This window comes from Podarcis gaigeae, assembly GCF_964106915.1.
Source record: "Podarcis gaigeae genome assembly, chromosome: 6".
In the NCBI taxonomy this organism is placed as follows: domain Eukaryota; kingdom Metazoa; phylum Chordata; class Lepidosauria; order Squamata; family Lacertidae; genus Podarcis; species Podarcis gaigeae.
In genome coordinates this window covers 91504677-91523190 of record NC_139682.1, presented here as the reverse complement: position 1 = coordinate 91523190, position 18514 = coordinate 91504677, and the positions used below count along the sequence as shown (strand labels likewise).

General features: G+C 45.4%; 1 protein-coding gene across 1 annotated transcript in view; it reads left to right on the top strand.

The window, feature by feature from the left end:
- The window catches only part of CACNA1E (calcium voltage-gated channel subunit alpha1 E), a 360381-nt gene that overhangs the window by 136457 nt on the left and 205410 nt on the right, over positions 1 to 18514 (top strand). The gene's annotated exons all lie outside the window — the stretch shown is intronic.

The window sequence follows — 18514 nt, the reverse complement described above, 5'->3', positions numbered from 1 at the left end:
TGTCTTTGGTTTGCCATTATTACGGTGTTTTCACTTCTTTTCCTATATAGTGTAGGTCTTGCCCAGTTCACCTTGTTTAGCATATGCCCACTGCGAGTGAGAATCAGAATCAGAAGAATCTTTATTTGCATCAGCCACTAGCCATAACAATAAAATAAAATAAAACGTACTGAAGATAGAGGTAAAAACTCAACTATACAAAGTTCATTTTGGAGGTTTACACCAATAATCCAATAATAGATCTTATTCTAATTGCCCCCACTAAAAACCTTGCAGTTTTTGCTGTCACCTGATCATCTTGATCTGCTAAAAGAAAGGACACAGTAGCAATGGTTGAGTCAGCCGACATGGACAATAGTAGAGGGGTAATAGCCCCACTCCTCAAATCTTTATAAAGATTGCAAGCCAGAAGCACATGAGCCACTGACTCAATACTGCCACCACCACAGGGACATAACCATTTTTCCAGTGGAATTTTTTGAAATCGACCCTCAAGTACGTACAGCATACTCAATCTTGCAAAAGTGAAAGCTCGTCACTATTTGGGAATTGTTAAATTTTGCAAATAGAGTGCCAAAGTGTCAAAATGACTAGGTGGAAAATAATCATAACTATGGACAACATTTCCTTATTGTGGCCAAATTGTTCTGTCACTTGATATCATATAGGCACTGACTAATTAAATTGTTTGCTTTACTGAAGCCCACTGTTAATAACTGTTGTGGTAATAAACCAGAAAAGTAAAGCTTTTGGTTGACCGTTTTAGTCCAAGCACTGTCATGGCAATCTTGCGATACTAAGGGTAGTAGACCTGTGGGGTTTCAATTTAGTGAACAAATGAGTTGTGGGGGTTTCGTACATCCTCAGGCATTATTTTAACAAGTGAGCTGAAGCTGCAGTGTTTTCCTGCCTGTGACTCCCCTAGTTTTTGGTACAGTAGCATCATGTTAAACCACACCTGCCTCCTTTTCCCAAGTGATGTCAGTGTGGACAGCAGGCTTGCATAGACTCAGTGCGTGGTTGCCTACAGTGAATAAGAAGTACCTCCAGATTGCTAGGTGAAAAAACTTGAAAAATGGAATAATGTATTTGTTTTCTTCTTGCTGTCTCTTTGTATGTGTGAGTGGGCAGGGTAACTTTCCTCTTTTTTTTTGTTTTGTTTCGCAAACTAATAACTTTTTCTTTTTAGGAAAGTTAAGGATTCTTCTTTTTCTTTCTTGAGGAAAGGATCGCAACCCATGATGCGTACATTTCTCTTACTTTTAATTCTGGTAAATTTCACGTGCTTTTGGATTTGAAAAAACCTCCCAAAACCTGTTGCACCAGAGGCAACAGAGGGAAAAGTGAAATACTATATACATCATGGGATGGTATGCTTCTGTCGAACCTCTTACATCTGTTGTGTTTTGGGGGGCCTGTGGGCCAGATCAGAGTTGGACAGGACAGGGAGAAAGTTTCAGGCAATGGAAATTTTAGCTGGATAAAAATGGGATGGTTGTGCAGAAAGAAAACCTCAAGGGAAACATTTGCAGGATATAAGTTCCAGAACGTTTGCCAGATCTTCGACTGACAGTGTGCTTTGACAACTTCCAGAGCCACGGTGAGCTGGCTCTGATGTATGAAGTGACCCTTGTCTCCCTTTAGTAAGGTTCACCTCTTTAAATTGTATATGCTCTAGTGTCATGAATGAGCCAGCTCCCAGGCAAAGATTGTTGCCAACTGAAGAAAGCAGCCAAGAACAGGGAGGGTTAACTGCCACGCAGGATGAGCATTGACTAGTGCCAATTCCCCCGCCCCTTGGAATGTCGGCTGATAAGGGAATGGCGGGGAGCAAGCTAGAACGCAGTCAAAGCTCACCAGAAGCACAAACAGGGGGGAAAGAGTTAAGAGACAACCTCTCAGAGAATGGGGAAGAGGAGGGAGCAAACCCACTCGGCCCGAGGTCTCGGCGAATGGGAGTGCTGCAAGATAGGAAGCAAAACAAAAGGCGTATGAAGCGAAAGTTCAGTTGCTTCTGGTCACGCCGGAAGCAATCTTCAGAAGGGTCATATTGACTGATGATGGTGGAGGCTGTGTTAACACCGTCCAGAGCTATCTGTTTCTTTTGACAATAAATCACCCTTTTTAATTAACTACGCTCACTCAAGCTGGGGACTGGACTCCTGCCATCTAGCTTAGAACATGGCACTCATTCAGTGCTCTGTTGGTTTCTTTGCAGGTGCTCAGGCAAGAAGGACTGAGTAAATGTAGGGTCATGGCAGGTGGTGGGGCTGACTGCTGGGGGAGCTCCAGCTGGACCCTTGATTTCTGTGTGGTTGTGCTCCCTGGTTAACTCTTCTCCAGATGTGTGCTGCTGGATCATCAGGTCTGTGTGGTGCCTCCTAAGCCACATCTTCTCTGTTGGCAACCTGGGTGCGCCCTGGTCACCTCCTCTTAACTTGCAGGGCAGTTTCATGACATCAGGTCAGTTAGAAAACCACTGTCAATCTCCACAACTATATTCAGCTGCAAGACACTGTTCCGATGTTCTTTTAGGTTTGTTGCTGCTGCTGAAGATGAATAAAAATAGAATCGGATGAACACCTGCATTTGGGTAGGCTCACCCCCCCCCCCTTTTGTGACTTAGCCATATGGCATGATCTGTACGGCCATGCAGGGGCTGTCATAACATCAGCCATGGGGGAACTAGCAAGGTATACAAGTTAGAAACAGCGATTAGGCTCCTGACAAAGCAAGTCTTCTGAGGGCAGACACATTCGGTAATTATCTAAAATAAGGCTTCTCAGCAACCCCCATCAGACTCTTCCTGTCCCTTCACATCTCTTCCTCCCCCCTGCCATGAACTGCGGTAGTATGTGTATTGAAGTGAAATAATTCCATTATAAGTATGCAATACAACTCCTATAGGAATCTGATCATGTAACTGCTTAAAGGCTTGGCAGAATCCCTTGGGTTAGGTAGGCAGCAAGAAAGAACATAGTTCTTAATGATGGTGCCGAACTGCAGGCGTGGTGGCTGTGCTCCCCCAGTCGGGAAGTAGCAGAGCAGCTAAGTGCTCAGATTGGTGCCTTCCCCTTTCTGCTGGAAAACAAAGCCCTTGTTTCTTGGTTCCTGTGGCCTGTGCTGCTGTAAATAACTACAAATACCAACCATTTGCGCCCCAGCAAGGTTACTGTAGAGAATAATTATTAGTGTTTTGTCTCTGAGAGATTGAGAGATTGGACTACTCTCTCTGGAGACTAAAGTTATTTGATGCATTCAGTTCAAAGCTGCGAGGGAAATGAATATCAAGAAATGAATTCATTCATTTGCTTCTATTTTATCTGTTTATTTTTCAATGCAATTCCTTTTTTTTTAAAAAAAAAAGCAACCTCAGGGCCGCTGACAACAATTATGCAGGACAACAAATTCTGATCAACACAATTTCAAATGAAAAATGCAGCCTGGACAACAGTGGCTTATCAAAATAGCAGTATGTTTTAATAAAGGTTTGGTGGCATTTGGAATAAAAATAATATATTTCCAATTACTTGCCAGGCAAGCACTCCTCCACAGAATGCGTTCTTGCCAGGCCTGGTGCTACCTCTCCTCCTAAGGGGTTGGGGTGAGTCTGGGGTTGGGCTAGGGGTCCAAGCACAACATGAGGGGTGTGTGTGTGTCTGAGGGAGACAGGCAAAGGGTTTTGAGGGGGAATTCGGGCATCTTGAATGTGACAGCATGCTCTTCAGGGTCCTTAGTGACATGAAAGGTTTCTGCACAGACCCAGTCCTGTTCTTCACATAAAGTCCCCATGGAGTCAAAGCGAGGATGGACTCTGAGAGTGCGGTTGGCATCAGTGTAGCACGATCCAGTTTGTGTTCTTGTTACAAGTCAAGAAAGAAATGGTGTTTTTTTATATATAAAAAAGTCATTGTCAGTATAAGCTAAGTGAAAAATGAACAGGGAGGCAGCAACGTTGCAGTTTGATTTTTTTTTAAAGTGTGTTTTGCTGCTTTCTGCACGTCATTCATCTATCAAACAACATTTATATGCAACAAATGTTTAGAGGTTTCAATGGCTGACCTCAAGTGAACAGGTATTCTGTTTTATCTAGGGAAAATGTCAGTCTGGGGGTGGGGGAGATAATCAGTTTTACACTTGGCAAAATAAAAATGGAACACGTCAGTTCAAATGGAAATTACCGGTTATGGGTGGAGAAACATCACAGTTGTATTTGTTTGCATGTTTTTTTAAAAAATCATTGGGCAGTGGTGGGAATCAAGGTATTTGAAAAGGTCATGGAAATGTATTGGAGCATGACAAATGAGTTTTTATTTTCACAGCTGTGGTAATCAATTTATTTTGGAATTAAAATAAATTTAAAATTGGTTTAAGTGCATTAAGCAAAAAATGATAGAAATGGGTAGATGATGACGAGAGCTTTCAGTCTGGGAATCTCCAAGGGGTGGGGGAGTGGCTTCCCATTACAATTTAACTCAAATCATACTTTCAGAACAGCCCACTGGCAAGATGGGGAAGGCAAGAGAGTAAAGGGCTGTGCTACTCCTTGAACTCTAGACCAGCATTTCAGCATTTCACTGGGGTTACATGTTTCTGATCGACAAATGAGCTATTCTGCTGCAATGGCATCTCTCTGCAATCTGGTGCCGCTCACATAAGGCTTCAGCAGACCAAGTAAATAAATGCACGCAGAGTCTGATGGTCCTCGTGCAGACTGAATCATGTTACTGTAAATCGCTGCAAGAGCGATTGGCTGAGCACTGTGGAATAAAAATGCACCAGCTAGTCATTTCATTTGAAACAGCCCCTTGCCTGGCTGCCAATGAATGGTCTATTTGGTGCCATTGAAATGACTGTTTTATACAAAACTGAAGGATCCGGTTTCGGTGAAACGTCTATGGGAATTTTAGAGAAAATCTGAAACAATTTAACTCAGCTTGGTTAAGTTTTTCCAGAGGGGGTTTGCACGTCTTTCACACAATGCACCCCAAGACCAGTAGCCTGAGGAACAGTTGGCCCGTTTACCTGAAGTCAGAGCTGGTCTTAGTAGCGAGAGAGCAGGGGTTGGCAAGGCTTACCGGGCATGGGCCAGATCACTCCTGCGGAGATCCTCTGTGGGCCGGACCAGCGCAGCGTGACGCCGGAAATTGCATCTGTGCATGTCTGCGGCACCGGAAATCACTTCTGCGAATGCCCAGACGTCAAAAATCACACCTGCACAGAAGCGATTTTTGAAGTCTGGGCATGCACAGAAGCAATTTCCGGCACGGCAGACATGCGCAGAAGCGATTTCTGGAGCCGCGGAAGAAAGTCCCTGCACCACGCTGCGTTGGTTTAGCACAGTGTGCGGGGACTCGCTGAGTGGGTAGCTCAGTTCAGGAGCGGCTCGTGGGCTGGTTAAGTGATCCTCATGGGCTGCTTCCAGCCCATGGGCCTTAGGTTGCTGACCTCTGTGAGAGAGTCTTGTGTCACTCCCCACCCAAAGATTTTAGAAACATTTGCTTCAGAATTTGCCTTTTCCTATAGCCTAGAAAATGCATTTTATTTGATATCATAACCACGTTGTTTTCATTGTCACCAAAATCCTGGCCCGCACATGCATCTAGTACACTTTCTAAATTCCACAGTATCTGCCAGTGAAACCATGAAATCTCATTAAATAAAGAAAAGTGCCATTCTATGCATGTACACTCAGAAGTGTACTGTCACCTTGAAACACATTGCAGTCTAGTAGCTACTGTAGATCGCAGATCATTCCATTTCAATAATGGGGGAAGGAGGGAGCCTCATCAGCTTATGCAATGGGTAGGGTTGCCATATTCCCCAAAGTGAAAATGTGCACTTAGTTGTTGAGCTTTTTTGGCGGAACAAAAAAATCCACCTGGACGCCATTTGGCTGAGCGATTCTCAGAGCAAAACACGGACTTATAGCAGCCCTAGCAATGGGACTTTCACCATCCCCACCCCCTACCCTTGCAATTGGCTCTGGGGAAGTGCAGAGAACTCCAGAAGAGTGTGTGGAAGGCAAAGATGAGGGAGTGATTGTTCTCTCTGGGGTCATTCCACATCAAATCAATGTAAAAACAAAGGTTTCATTAATTCTTTCTATCACAGCTATGGATTGTAGGAAAGTTGTACCCAGTAACCATTCCCCCCCCCCCACAATGTCCCAAAAATGTACAATTTTGTTACAAGACATAAACCCCCCCATAAATTTCATTCTTTGTCAAGAAAGCACATGTCTTTGCAATAATTTCCACCATCAAAACCTTTTGATTCCATCATGCCCACACACTGAAAATTGAGGTTTTCTAAACCTAGTTTTTGCATCAAAAAACTACATTTATATTTTTTTTTAGGCATTTATAAAATCTTTTGAGTGCTGGTGTATTTTTTCCTGAAATCCTTATCATGTTACTGAGCTCTGTGTAAAATTTCAAAGAGATCTGATCATTGGCTATGGAGGCAAAAAAAATGTACACAAGGCCGAGGATCTCAAGAGGGACAGAAATGCAGATTTCATGAAACTTTGAAGTGCTATAAAATTAAAACCGTTTGAGATAGAGGGGGGAAATTTAAGGGGGTTTCTTGCAACCATAAGGGAAGGATATACACCAAGTTTCATCAAAATCCAAGACGGTGGGTGACATGTCTGTGTTAAACTGACGTGGAATGACTCTCTGGCAAGCTGAAATGCTTCCAGAGATGATGCTGTTTGACAGTGGAACAGACTCCCTTGGGAGGTAGTGGACTCTCCTTTCTTGGAAATTTTTAAGCAGAGGTTGGATGGCCATCTATCATGGATATTTTAGCTGAGATTCCTGCATTGCCGGGGGTTGGGCTAGATGACTCTCAAGGTCCCTACCAATTCTACGATTCTGTGATCATAGTGCAACATTGAATTCCAATTCCTTTGTCAAAAAGTTTGCAAGCGGGTTAGGCCAATGGCTGTTATACAGACTTGGATAATTGCTCACATAAAAAAGCAAATGTTTGAGAAATGGAATGTTTTTTAAAAGAAAAAAGAAGCAGGACATATTCGCATGCAAACTCAGGGGAGCCTTGGTCAGCAACTAGAGGTTGTTGTCAACATCTAGAGGTTGTCATCTGCAGTATACAAAATACTACTCCAAAACCCCATGAACCCCCTAGATGTAATCAAAAAACAATGGGAGGATGACATAGGCTATGAGATTAACCCCACTCAGTGGACCAGAATGTGGTCTAAACCCCCCTTTAAATCCATATCAATGAAAAGGAAAGAACTCACTCTAAAACTCACCTACAGGTGGTAATTAGCACTAATACGCCCAGGAACCTCACCAAAACGCTGGAGAGGGTGCACCTCTGCAGGCACATACTTCCACATGTGGTGGGAATACCCCCAAATCCAACAATTCTGGACAACAGAAATATGCAAAATAACTAAGCAAGTATTAGAAATAACCCCAGAACTGGCCCTACTAAACATCTTCCAAGACAATAGTGCCCACTCACATCACAAAGAACTCATAACCCAACCACTCTCAGCGACCAGAAACAACATAACCAGACACTGGAGAGACCTGTCAGGAGTAAGCATGGACCAATGGTGTCAAAGAGTATGGGAAACAGCCTTATTAGAAAAACTGACCAATAAACTGAAACTGACACGGGGACAAATAGAAGAAGACACCTTCACCCCGGGATGGCTTCCCTTTATCACATACACAGCCCAACAAGACAACGACAAGAGTCTGCCAACAGCATACGAATCAATATGGCTAACCTGATCCAAAACATCCATCCACCCCACTCACACATGAAAACAAAGTTCACCACAGCCAATCAGAAACGAACAACCACACCCTAGGCCAACCCCCAACCGTTCTCAACACTAAAGGAACACAAGTGAATAGCAAAGAGAATGACGCTGCACAAATGACGCTGTCACAAAATATACATTAAGTAAAATAGAAACACCGCTGCCTGACCCCACTCCCACTCACCATTCTCCCTCCACCTCTTCCCCCCTTTTCTTCCTAATGTAACACTAATGTCTCAACAAATGAAACTGATCTGTAAAAAATCTAACTTGAAAAAGAGACATTGCACATACTTTTGTAAACCAAGAAATCTTTAATAAAAATACATTCCAAAAAAACACAAAATACTAGAGGTTGTGATGAGGGAGGCTGAGGGGCTGGCAGGTCAGGAGCCCATTTTCTAACACTGCATGCTTCCACATCCTTGGCTCACTTGAGGGTTGACAACAGAGTGTGGGGGTCAAGCACAGGGGCAAGATTCAGCCCAGGAGCTGCCAGTTGCTAACCCCTAAGCTAGAGAGAGATACATTTGTGATGAAAGTGATGATCAGTTCCAGGCAAGGTGGTTGTTGGAAGCATTGTCTCTTTGGCATGAGTCAGGGGATATACATAAAGAGAGAACAAGTGACACCTGCTTTCCAAAAGAGAATGCTAACAAGCACGGAGAGAGCAGAAGTTATTCTAATTAAAATGCATGCTCAGGCAGAAAGACAGAATAGAGGCCAGATTTGTACCCAAAGGCGCTTAGAGCAGATCCAAGGTTGTGGAAAAGAGACCAAGCAGAATGGTGGAATGTTATATGCACAATTAATAAACCCTCTTGTTTGGGAAAAGCAAAAGTTGCAGGAGAGAGAAATCAGCTAGCATTCTGGAATAATTTACACAAAAAAACCCCATGTTTTCTTCTTTCACAAAAGAAAATTGAATATGTGAAATATCCAGAATGGATTCCTGATACTTTCATTTGTGCGGCTTGTGTACGAAAGTTGCCCAGGTTTCTGGGTAGAGGATTGGTGGTTGGTGGGGAGATGTCTTGTTTGTGACCTAGATCAGAGGAGAGAGAAATGGCAGTCAAAGACAATGGTACTGAGTCATTAACTTCGGGCACAATTCCATCACAATGACCAGGGTTGCCACAGCTCAGACAAGGGCATGGTTCCTCTTCTAATTTCCTATTTATCCACAGGATTAGGATTCTGGAGTGCTAGTCATTAAATAAACCAATAAACAGTGAGAAGGGCTCTCACCATTCAGATGCACAGAGTGCTGACATATCCTGGCTAGAGGAACGCAAGTGTCAGGGACTGGGCAGAGGAGGAATGGTGGAAATCGCCTCTCCATCCTGACCTTTCCAGGGAGGAGGAAGAGGAAGACAGCATAGATTTACAACAGGGGTCTGAGGGAGGTCGCAGCTCAGAGGCGGATGAGGGGAAAAGCTGGGAAATCATGAGAGAGCCAGAACAACACTCGGCTGACACGTCGTCTATCAAAAGCATCTGTGATGGCCTGGGATTCCGATTCAGAGGCTGAACCAGAGGAATCCCAGCCTGCACAGGAGTCCCCGCCTCCAGGGCCGGCTGAACTGGGGCAGGGCCTTGATTCCGAAGCGCCTGCACCTGTGTCGGATCCTCAGGAGCAGACACCAGGTGATTCCACTCTGGCTCCAGAGGTGGTTGAGGACTCAGTGCCTGCAGGTGAGTCTCCCCCTGGGCCCAGTAACCCTTTAGCCTCTCCTGAACTGCAGAGACTCAGGGCAGAGAGGCGAAGGGAACTGGTTGCTCCCAGGAGGAGTGCTCGCCTTAAGGCCAGGAGAGGCGGGTCTCCTGGGGGCCGGGACCGCCCCTGGACTCAGAACAGATAAAGGCCAGGCGGCCCGATCCCAGGTTGTGGGAGCAACGTCGTTGTTGAGTACCTGTTCCTGTCCGGACCCAGACCTGACTCTCCAGTGCTCCTGTCCCCGCCCGGCTTCCTGTTTTGGACCTCGCCCCGCTCCTTGTGGACTGTTTCCAGGCTAGTGACCCAGGACCGGACTTTGACTACGCCTACGGTAACCTTCCCCCCGGGATCAGCACAGCATCCCAGACCCTTCATCTCCCAGAACCCGGCGAGCCTTAAAAGTAGGAGAGCAAGAGCTCAAAGACAGAGGGCTACGTCTCAGACTTTCTGCCTTGTGGCTTCCATCCTCTGTAAGGATGTGCCATGTGATGCTGGCTAAGAGCCAGAAGTGGAGTCCGAAAAGTGAGAATGGAAAAAAGGGAAGATGGCTGCATGGCTAGCCATTTTCCAGGCTCTGCTAGTGTTACACCCATCTACCTGTCCACACACAAGGGGAGGGTGCTCCAGAGCAGGTATGACAGGAAGTCTTACCTCTCTGGAGCCACATTCCCCTGTGTGTCCACTCTAGGCAACAGGAAAATGTTGTACTTGACTGCTTCAGTGATGATGCATTCCACACCTTCTCCCCCTAGACCCCCACCTTTGTGTGGAATACAGTGGTACCTTGGGTTACAAACACCTTGGGTTACAAACACTTCGGGTTACAGACTCCGCTAACCTGGAAGTAGTACCTCGGGTTAAGAACTTCACCTCAGGATGAGAACAAAAAATGTGTGGTGGTGGTGCGGCGGCAGCAGCGGGAGGCCCCATTAGCTAAAGTGGTACCTCAGGTTAAGAACAGCTTCGGGTTAAGAACAGACCTCCGGAACAAATTAAGTTCGTAACCAGAGGTACCACTGTATGCTAGAAATTGTGGTGTGATGTCCCTTCCCGCTTTAGCAAGGCCTCTAAAGGAGGATGGAGGAAGAAAGGAAAATACTCTTGGCTACTCCAAGTTTCCTTTGTGACCTCAGAATGAGGTAGCTCTGAGCCTACCCGCCAGTCTGTAGTAAAGGCTGGCATCATCTGGGTCCTAATCCCTGTGTGAAGTCCAGATTAACAATAGCATCACAGTAAATGAAACCAGCCCACCGGCTCCTTTCTGGAACTGTGGACTGAATCCCCAATTGCTCTGCGACAGTGATGGTTTTTATGCATTTCAGCGTACAGCTTGATTGGGAATATGAATCATTGTTCAAGTTGCAAAGCCTTATCATCCATGAGTAATAAAATGTGTAACATTGGTTCGCCTGAGGCAAACTTACGCCTAACGGGCCCACTTGGGCCAATCACAACTCTAGATTCTTGGTTCCTGGATTTTTCCATCAAACCTGTTGCTGTTGTTCTTTACCAACTTGAAGGCAATAGCAGGTTGTGACTATCTAGGCCGGTCATGCCAGTAACAGGTCATCGTTATATTTTAACATATGGAATTGCAGGCTGGTAAGATTAAATGCACATCTGTATATGGCAGGACATGGTGTGCCCTGCAGACTGGACAACCAGAACAAATGCCCACATCCTCCTGTGGGCAAGTGGATGACATGCTTGAGTCCTGATGCTTGTGTATGTGCATATTTCCTTCTAGGATAAAATCTGCAGCCCAAATACATGCTTATTTGAAAGTCGGCTCCAGTAAATTGCAGATGACTCCCAAGCAAGCATGAGATTAAAGCCTAAAAGCTTTCATTATATAATAAGTATCTAAATGTGCAGTTATATATATAGAGAGAGAGCAATCCAGCCAAATTTAAGCACTTTTAAATGCAATTTGTATATCCACAGGTGATTCTTAAGCACACGTTTTAACACTTCCATTTAAATCAATGGTGCTTAAAAGTGAATTTTGACTAGATTGTGCCCACTTGCTTTATATAAAAGGAAACGGTACATTCACATTATGTGGATAAGTTCACCACAATTTTATTTTATTTTAAATTGGGCAACACATGTTAGTTATTTGTAACACACTGCAGGACAAAAGGGGGAAGACTCAATTGCCTTCCTATTTTTTAAAACCCTGCCTTATTGTCTGAAGGCCATTCTCACTTACGTTGACTAGCTGGGTAACTATTTGCAAGCCTGCATTTTGGTACATGAGCAAGCCAAAGCTCTGAGTGGCACTATGATAGCTAGTGCAGGCATAGGCAAACTCTGGCCCTCCAGATGTTTGGGACTACAATTCCCATCATCCCTGACCACCAGTCCTGTTAGCTATGGATGATGGGAATTGTAGTCCCAAACATCTGGAGGGCTGGAGTTTGCCTATGCCTGAGCTCGTGTCATTGCACACACCAACCTATTTTATTTTTTTAAGGAGGGGGATATTTTCACAATTTACCTTAGACGTCCCATTTTCACAAGGTTGATTACACATAGCTGTAGATTTTACTCTCCCAGGTCTTCTTGCAGAACACAAGCAAAATACTTAAATCCATTTCAAGCCAGCTGAAAAGGTCTGCTTAGTCTGCATTCTTGCTTTGCGAAAAATCGATGGAGGATTTGCTATTCATTTTGTTCCATGCGCAAGCTTGGGTCCTCAGATAACAGACAAGGTATAGGCACACATTTTGTTCACATCAATGTTTGTTGCACCATGTCAGTGAGGAGGTGGAAGCAATGCACACCTGTTTAAAAGGTACTGCTGAAATTTCTGCACTTAGGATAAGGGTTTCAGTTTGTCTCTGCTTCTCTCGCTGGTCGTTTCTCTCTCTGCACTTTGGCACAAAATGAAAGGGGATGTTGTGTTGCGTTTTCCCTTTTCTGGCAGCTGCCCTTTGATGTTGAAAGAAAAGGCTCCTCTCTCCAGGAGACTTTTGCTGTTATTGGTCTGGCACAGCCTTTGGCTTTTCCAGGACTGCACTGGGTGTCCTCTGGGACTGTGGTTGCAAATCTCAGAGCAACAGTTTCGAGACTTAATTGAATCCATGCTTGCTCAGGGAAGCTGGAGATGTAGACATTTGAAACAAAAAAGAGGGCAGGAACGGGGCAGGCAAAGTGGATTAAGAAAGATTAATCCTTGTTCACAGGCAGTCTGACACGGGGATGGAAAGTTCAAGAGGATGGTCTCTCAACTGCAATGAGCTAAATGGCCTGAGAAACTTGTGGAAAGCTGATAATGAGCTGGGATTACTGGAGGGGGGAGAGGATACTCCTGCTCACTGTGGACTGACTTTTCATACACAATATACCTTCAAAGCACACTGAAAGCACATTTTAGTGTGTACACAGTTGGAGGCTGCAATCCTGGCTATAATCAGAAGTAAGTCTCACTGAACGGGGTGTATGGAATGTTAGGGGAGCGGTAACACCTCTGCTATAGGGACGTGGGTGGCGCTCTGGGTTAAACCACAGAGCCTAGGACTTGCCAATCAGAAGTTCGGCGGTTCAAATCCCTGCGACGGGGTGAGCTCCCATTGTTCGGTCCCTGCTCCTGCCAATCTAGCATTTTGAAAGCACGTCAAAGTGCAAGTAGATAAATAGGTACCGCTCCGACAGGAAGGTAAACGGCGTTTCCGTGCGCTGCTCTGGTTCACCAGAAGCGGCTTAGTCATGCTGGCCACATGACCCGGAAGCTGTACACTGGCTTCCTTGGCCAATAAAGCGAGATGAGCGCTGCAAGAGTCTGGACCTAATAGTCAGGGGTCCCTTTACCTTTTTAACACCTCTGTTAGGGGACACATTGTGCTCCTTTTTGTCCACCTTTGGTCCTCACCCGGCACTCATCTCTCACCTGTGGTTCCTAGAAGCTGTCAGCATGTGACAGTAGCTACATCCTGGGAAATGGCTTCAACTGGCCAGCTAAACCAGGTGAGGGCAGCCGATGAGTCTCAAATGCTTGGTGAGTCAGGAACTTCCCATGCAGGTGGCACTGTGGTCTAGTGGAGCCAGTGTGGTGTAGTGGTTAAGAGCGGCAGTCACATAATCTGGGGAACCGGGTTCGTGTCTCCGCTCCTCCACATGCAGCTGCTGGGTGACCTTGGGCCAGTCACACTTCTGTGAAGTCTCTCAGCCCCACTCACCTCACAGAGTGTTTGTTGTGGGGGAGGAAGGGAAAGGAGGTTGTTAGCCGCTTTGAGACTCCTGAAGGGGAGTGAAAGGCGGGATATCAAATCCAAACTCTTCTTCTTCTTCTTCTTCTTCTAAACCACTGAGACTCTTGGGCTTGCTGATCAGATGGTTGGCAGTTCGAACCCCCGGGATAGAGTGAGCTCTGATTGCTCTGTCCCAGCTCCTGACAACCTAGCAGTTCGAAAGCATGCCAGTGCAAGTAGATAAATATGTACCACTGTGGCAGGAAGGTAAACAGTGTTTCTGTGCATTCTGGTTTCTGTAACGGTGTCCCGTTGCTCCAGAAGCGGTTTATTCATGCTGGCCACATGACCTGGAAAGCTGTCTGTGGACAAACGCCAGCTCCCTCGGCCTGAAAGCGAGATGAGTGCCACAACACCATAGTCTCCTTTGACTGGACTTAACTGTCCAGGGATCCTTTACCTTTTACCTACATGTGAATACAGGCTTTGGCGAATTGAGCAGACAAGACCAATACTGGGTCCAACAGTTGAGAAGTTGGTTTCTGCACATCCTGTAGAGGGAAGTGAGTGGCGGATGGGACTCGTCAGCCCAGGAAGTAGCCCAGAAGGAGAACTCTGATCCCGAACTTCCGCTGCCTTGCGGGACAGCTTTGGGAGGAGAAAAGCTAAGGAGTAAACCCTATACAAATCTGGAGTCCCTAAGGTGGTTGGACGATGCCTTGTCTACCTTCCTTCCAGCAACTTCTGCTGCCCAGCTGATGACAAACATATTGCTCTCCTTTCCTTTGGACCACATCAGCGAGGCCGTGGGATATTTGTCTTGTTATCTGGGCAATCCAGTACCCCCATAGGCACTGCCAGGCTTGTTCCTATGGGAGGGCAGTTTGGTACTGCTTATACAGTGGTTTGATTTCACCACCGGAGATGTGCTTCATTGTCTCTCGAGACAGATGGATGCCAACATCAACTCCCATGTCAGTGGATTTAAGATTGCAGCCTTGAGTATTTTCAGAGCTAGCTCTCCCCGAACTCCACCTCAAACCATGTGCCCTGCTAGCTCTCCAACTCTCCAAAACCCATGTGCCCTGCTAGCTCTCCAACTCTCCAAAACACCCTTCTTTACTGGGTAATAGTGGGAGCAGCAACAACAGCATGTGAAGAAGAGCGACAAAGGAGGTCTTTCTGCATTCTAAGACCCTTGGTGGCGGCATGCTAGGAAAAAAGACCTGGTGGTATCATTTGCACAAGGGCTGTAGAGATGGATGCCTTCTTATCAACATACGGAGAACAACATGCATGTGATTCACAGCAGTGGTTTGGATCTACGTTGCAACCACAGCCTGTCGGTTTTGAGAGATTAGGGCCCTGAACATGCAGCATGCAATAAGGCAAATGGTTTCAGACTCTGGGACCCCATTTTCACACACAAAAGTAGTGCATTTCTGTTCAGAAGGGTCCAGTTGGGACCAGGGTGCTTCCCAGGGAAATGCAGAATGACAGCCTAAGGGAGTTTTTAATGTCGCATGAAATCATTCTATATCTGTTACAGCACTTATACCTAACATTTAATGCCCTTCCACTATCTTCCCTGGACAACGGGTGGATTTTGATGTTCTTTTTTGCCTACCTCGTGACGATGCTATCAGGGATGGATTTGTCACTTAAAGATTCCAGCACTTAGAAGCAGGCAGTAGCTGTTGCGGGGAGAAAGGTTTGGCCCACATATATGAGGCGTGTGTGAGTCACTTGAATCCAAACTTCCTCTTCTCTCATTCTACCCTCAAGGCATATGGGCTTGCACACACACCTATATACATACACTAATTGGTTTCCGACCTATTTAACAATTATAGCTCCCTGTGAAGCCATCTTATTGTATTGGGACTATTGATCCATCATGTCCGGTATGGTCTACTCTTGTCCAGAAGTGGCTTTCCAAGGTCTTTTTCCAGCCCTGACACCTGACATCCTTTTACTTGAGATACTTAGGACTGAACCTGGGATCTTCAGCATGTAGATCCTGTGCTCCATCCATCAGTTATGAATTCTCCAATCAGTTGACCTGCAATCATAGTTCTCTGAAGGAGCTTGTGATTTCCAACCAAGAATCCTCAGCACCTTGTCATGAATGAACCAGCTCCCAGGGAAGTGTTGCAACCAGCTCCCAGGGAAGGAAGTCGCCAGGAAGAGGGAGGGTTAACTTCCAGGCAAGATGATAATGATAATAATAATAATAATAATAATAATAATAATAATAATAATAATAATAAATTATTTATACCCCACCCATCTGGCTGGGTTTCCCCAGCCACTCTGGGTGGCTTCCAACAAAACACTAAAATACAATAACCTATTAAACATTAAAAGCTTCCCTAAACAGGGCTGCCTTCAGATGTCTTCTAAAAGTTTGGTAGTTATTTTTCTCTTTGACATCTGGTGGGAGGGCGTTCCACAGGGCAGGCACCACTACTGAGAAGGCCCTCTGCCTGGCTCCTTGCAACCTCACTTCTCACAGCGAGGAAACCACCAGAAGGCCATTGGAGCTGGACCTCAGTGTCCGGGCTGGATGATGGGGGTGGAGAGGCTCCTTCAGGTATACTGGACTGAGGCTGTTTAGTGCCAACTCCCCTGCCCTTAGGAATGCCAGTTGATAAGAGAATAAGGGAGGACCAGCCAAACTCTTGAGAAGTGCAAGAGACAGTGAATAGAGAAGGAAGCAGGTGGGAAAGAGTGAGGGGACAATCCCTCAGAGTATGAGGAAGAGGCGGGAGCTCACCCTCTTAGTCCCAGGTCTTGGCGAATGGGAGGGTTATGGGATAGGAGGCAGGGCAAAAGATGTCAGAGGGAAAAGTTCAGCTGCTTCTGGTCTCGCAGGAAGCAGTTAGAAGGGTCATCATGATTGATGAGACTAACGACATGTTAGAGCCATCCAGAGAACTCTGTTTATTTTTGCAATAAATCTTCCTTTTTAATTAGCCACGCTTGCTGTGTTATCAAGTCGGACAGCACCTTCTCAGAATTTGCTGAGGGAAGCCGTGGCAGCTAAATTGGTTTGAGACCAAATTCAAAGCGGTCTTCATTCGTCCATCCACATTCATTTCATTTCTTACTGTCTCTGCTCAAAGGAAGTTCATTTCCTATCAGCTTTTCTTGTTCCCTTCTCTTGTTCCATCGTTGATCCCTTCTGCCATGATACTTCTCATGTTTGGAGCAAGAGAAGCCCGTTCTGGCCTATCCCTATTGAGCCACCTTTCTGTTTCTGCCTTCACATCCCTCCTCAAAAATCTAATTCTTTGACCAAAGTCTTTCCTAGAGCAGAGGTATAGTCCTCCCTGTACTGTACTGCTGGGGCTCCCTTGTTTTATCTCTTCCTTATTTTAGTCTCCTGTTGTTAAGAAACCAAAGCTCTTTAGTACATGTATTTTGATATAGCTAGTGACAGAATTTGTGAAGAGGGTAAATGATGTAAGGGTGGCTAAGTTCAGAGAGAGCGAGAGAGTGTTTACCGGTAATTGTAAAAAAAAAAAAAAAAACCCACAGCAACCTCAAAATGGTTTACAAAAAGATAAAACAATAAAATTGGTGGGGGGAATCACATACGGGAATCTGTGTATTTATATTATGAAATCATAGAATTGTAAAATTGGAAGGGACCCTAGTCTAATCTCCTGCAATTCAGGTATCTCAACTATATCATATCTGGTGGGACTTCCGGAGCATACTCTTGCAGTTTTGGAAGAATATCAGTATGATGTTACTGTTTTGGCAGATACACAACAATATGCACATTTTTCATAGTCTTTCATTGTATTCTGCAGCTTAGTGATGTTTCTTGTGATCTTTTTGGGGTAGCCCCGCTTCCTGTATTTTGTGATACCAGGAAGTAGCTTACACTGCTGATTCCAGTGGCTGCGTGAATATTCCCCGCAAAAAAACAAAAATAATGTTGTTGTTGTTTAGTCGTTTAGTTGTGTCCGACTCTTCGTGACCCCATGGACCAGAGCACGCCAGGCACTCCTGTCTTCCACTGCCTCCCGCAGTTTGGTCAGACTCATGCTGGTAGCTTAGAGAACACTGTCCAACCATCTCATCCTCTGTCGTCCCCTTCTCCTTGTGCCCTCCATCTTTCCCAACATCAGGGTCTTTTCCAGGGAGTCTTCTCTTCTCATGAGGTGGCCAAAGTATTGGAGCCTCAGCTTCAGGATCTGTCCTTCCAGTGAGCACTCAGGGCTGATTTCCTTCAGAATGGATCGGTTTGATCTTCTTGCAGTCCGTGGGCCTCTCAGGAGTCTCCTCCAGCACCATAATTCAAAAGCATCAATTCTTTGGCGATCAGCCTTCTTGATGGTCCAGCTCTCACTTCCATACATCACTGCTGGGAAAACCATGGCTTTCACTATATGGACCTTTGCTCACAAGGTGATGTCTCTGCTTTTTATAATAATAAGTGCAAATAAAAGCAAGAGATTTAAAAGATGAGAAAGTGACGTGATCCCAAGAGATCTGGAGTGTGCGCCTGAATTATTAGAGCATGCAGAGAGGTTGTGTGAACTGCTGGAACTGTGCCCTGAAAGTTTTTGAGCTGACAACATTTGCAAAATAATCCCATTTCTTGAGTCTTTCTTCCCCTCCCCTCTCTGTTCAGTCTGTCAAGGTAGGTATGAAAATTTAATCAACACCCTCTGTTGTAAGTGCCAAAAACCTTAAAACACACACACAAACCCCTACCACCAACAGCCTTCATTTCCTTTGCAGCTTTTTCTGTGCAAATCTAGCACTCTCAGCAGCATCTATGCCCAG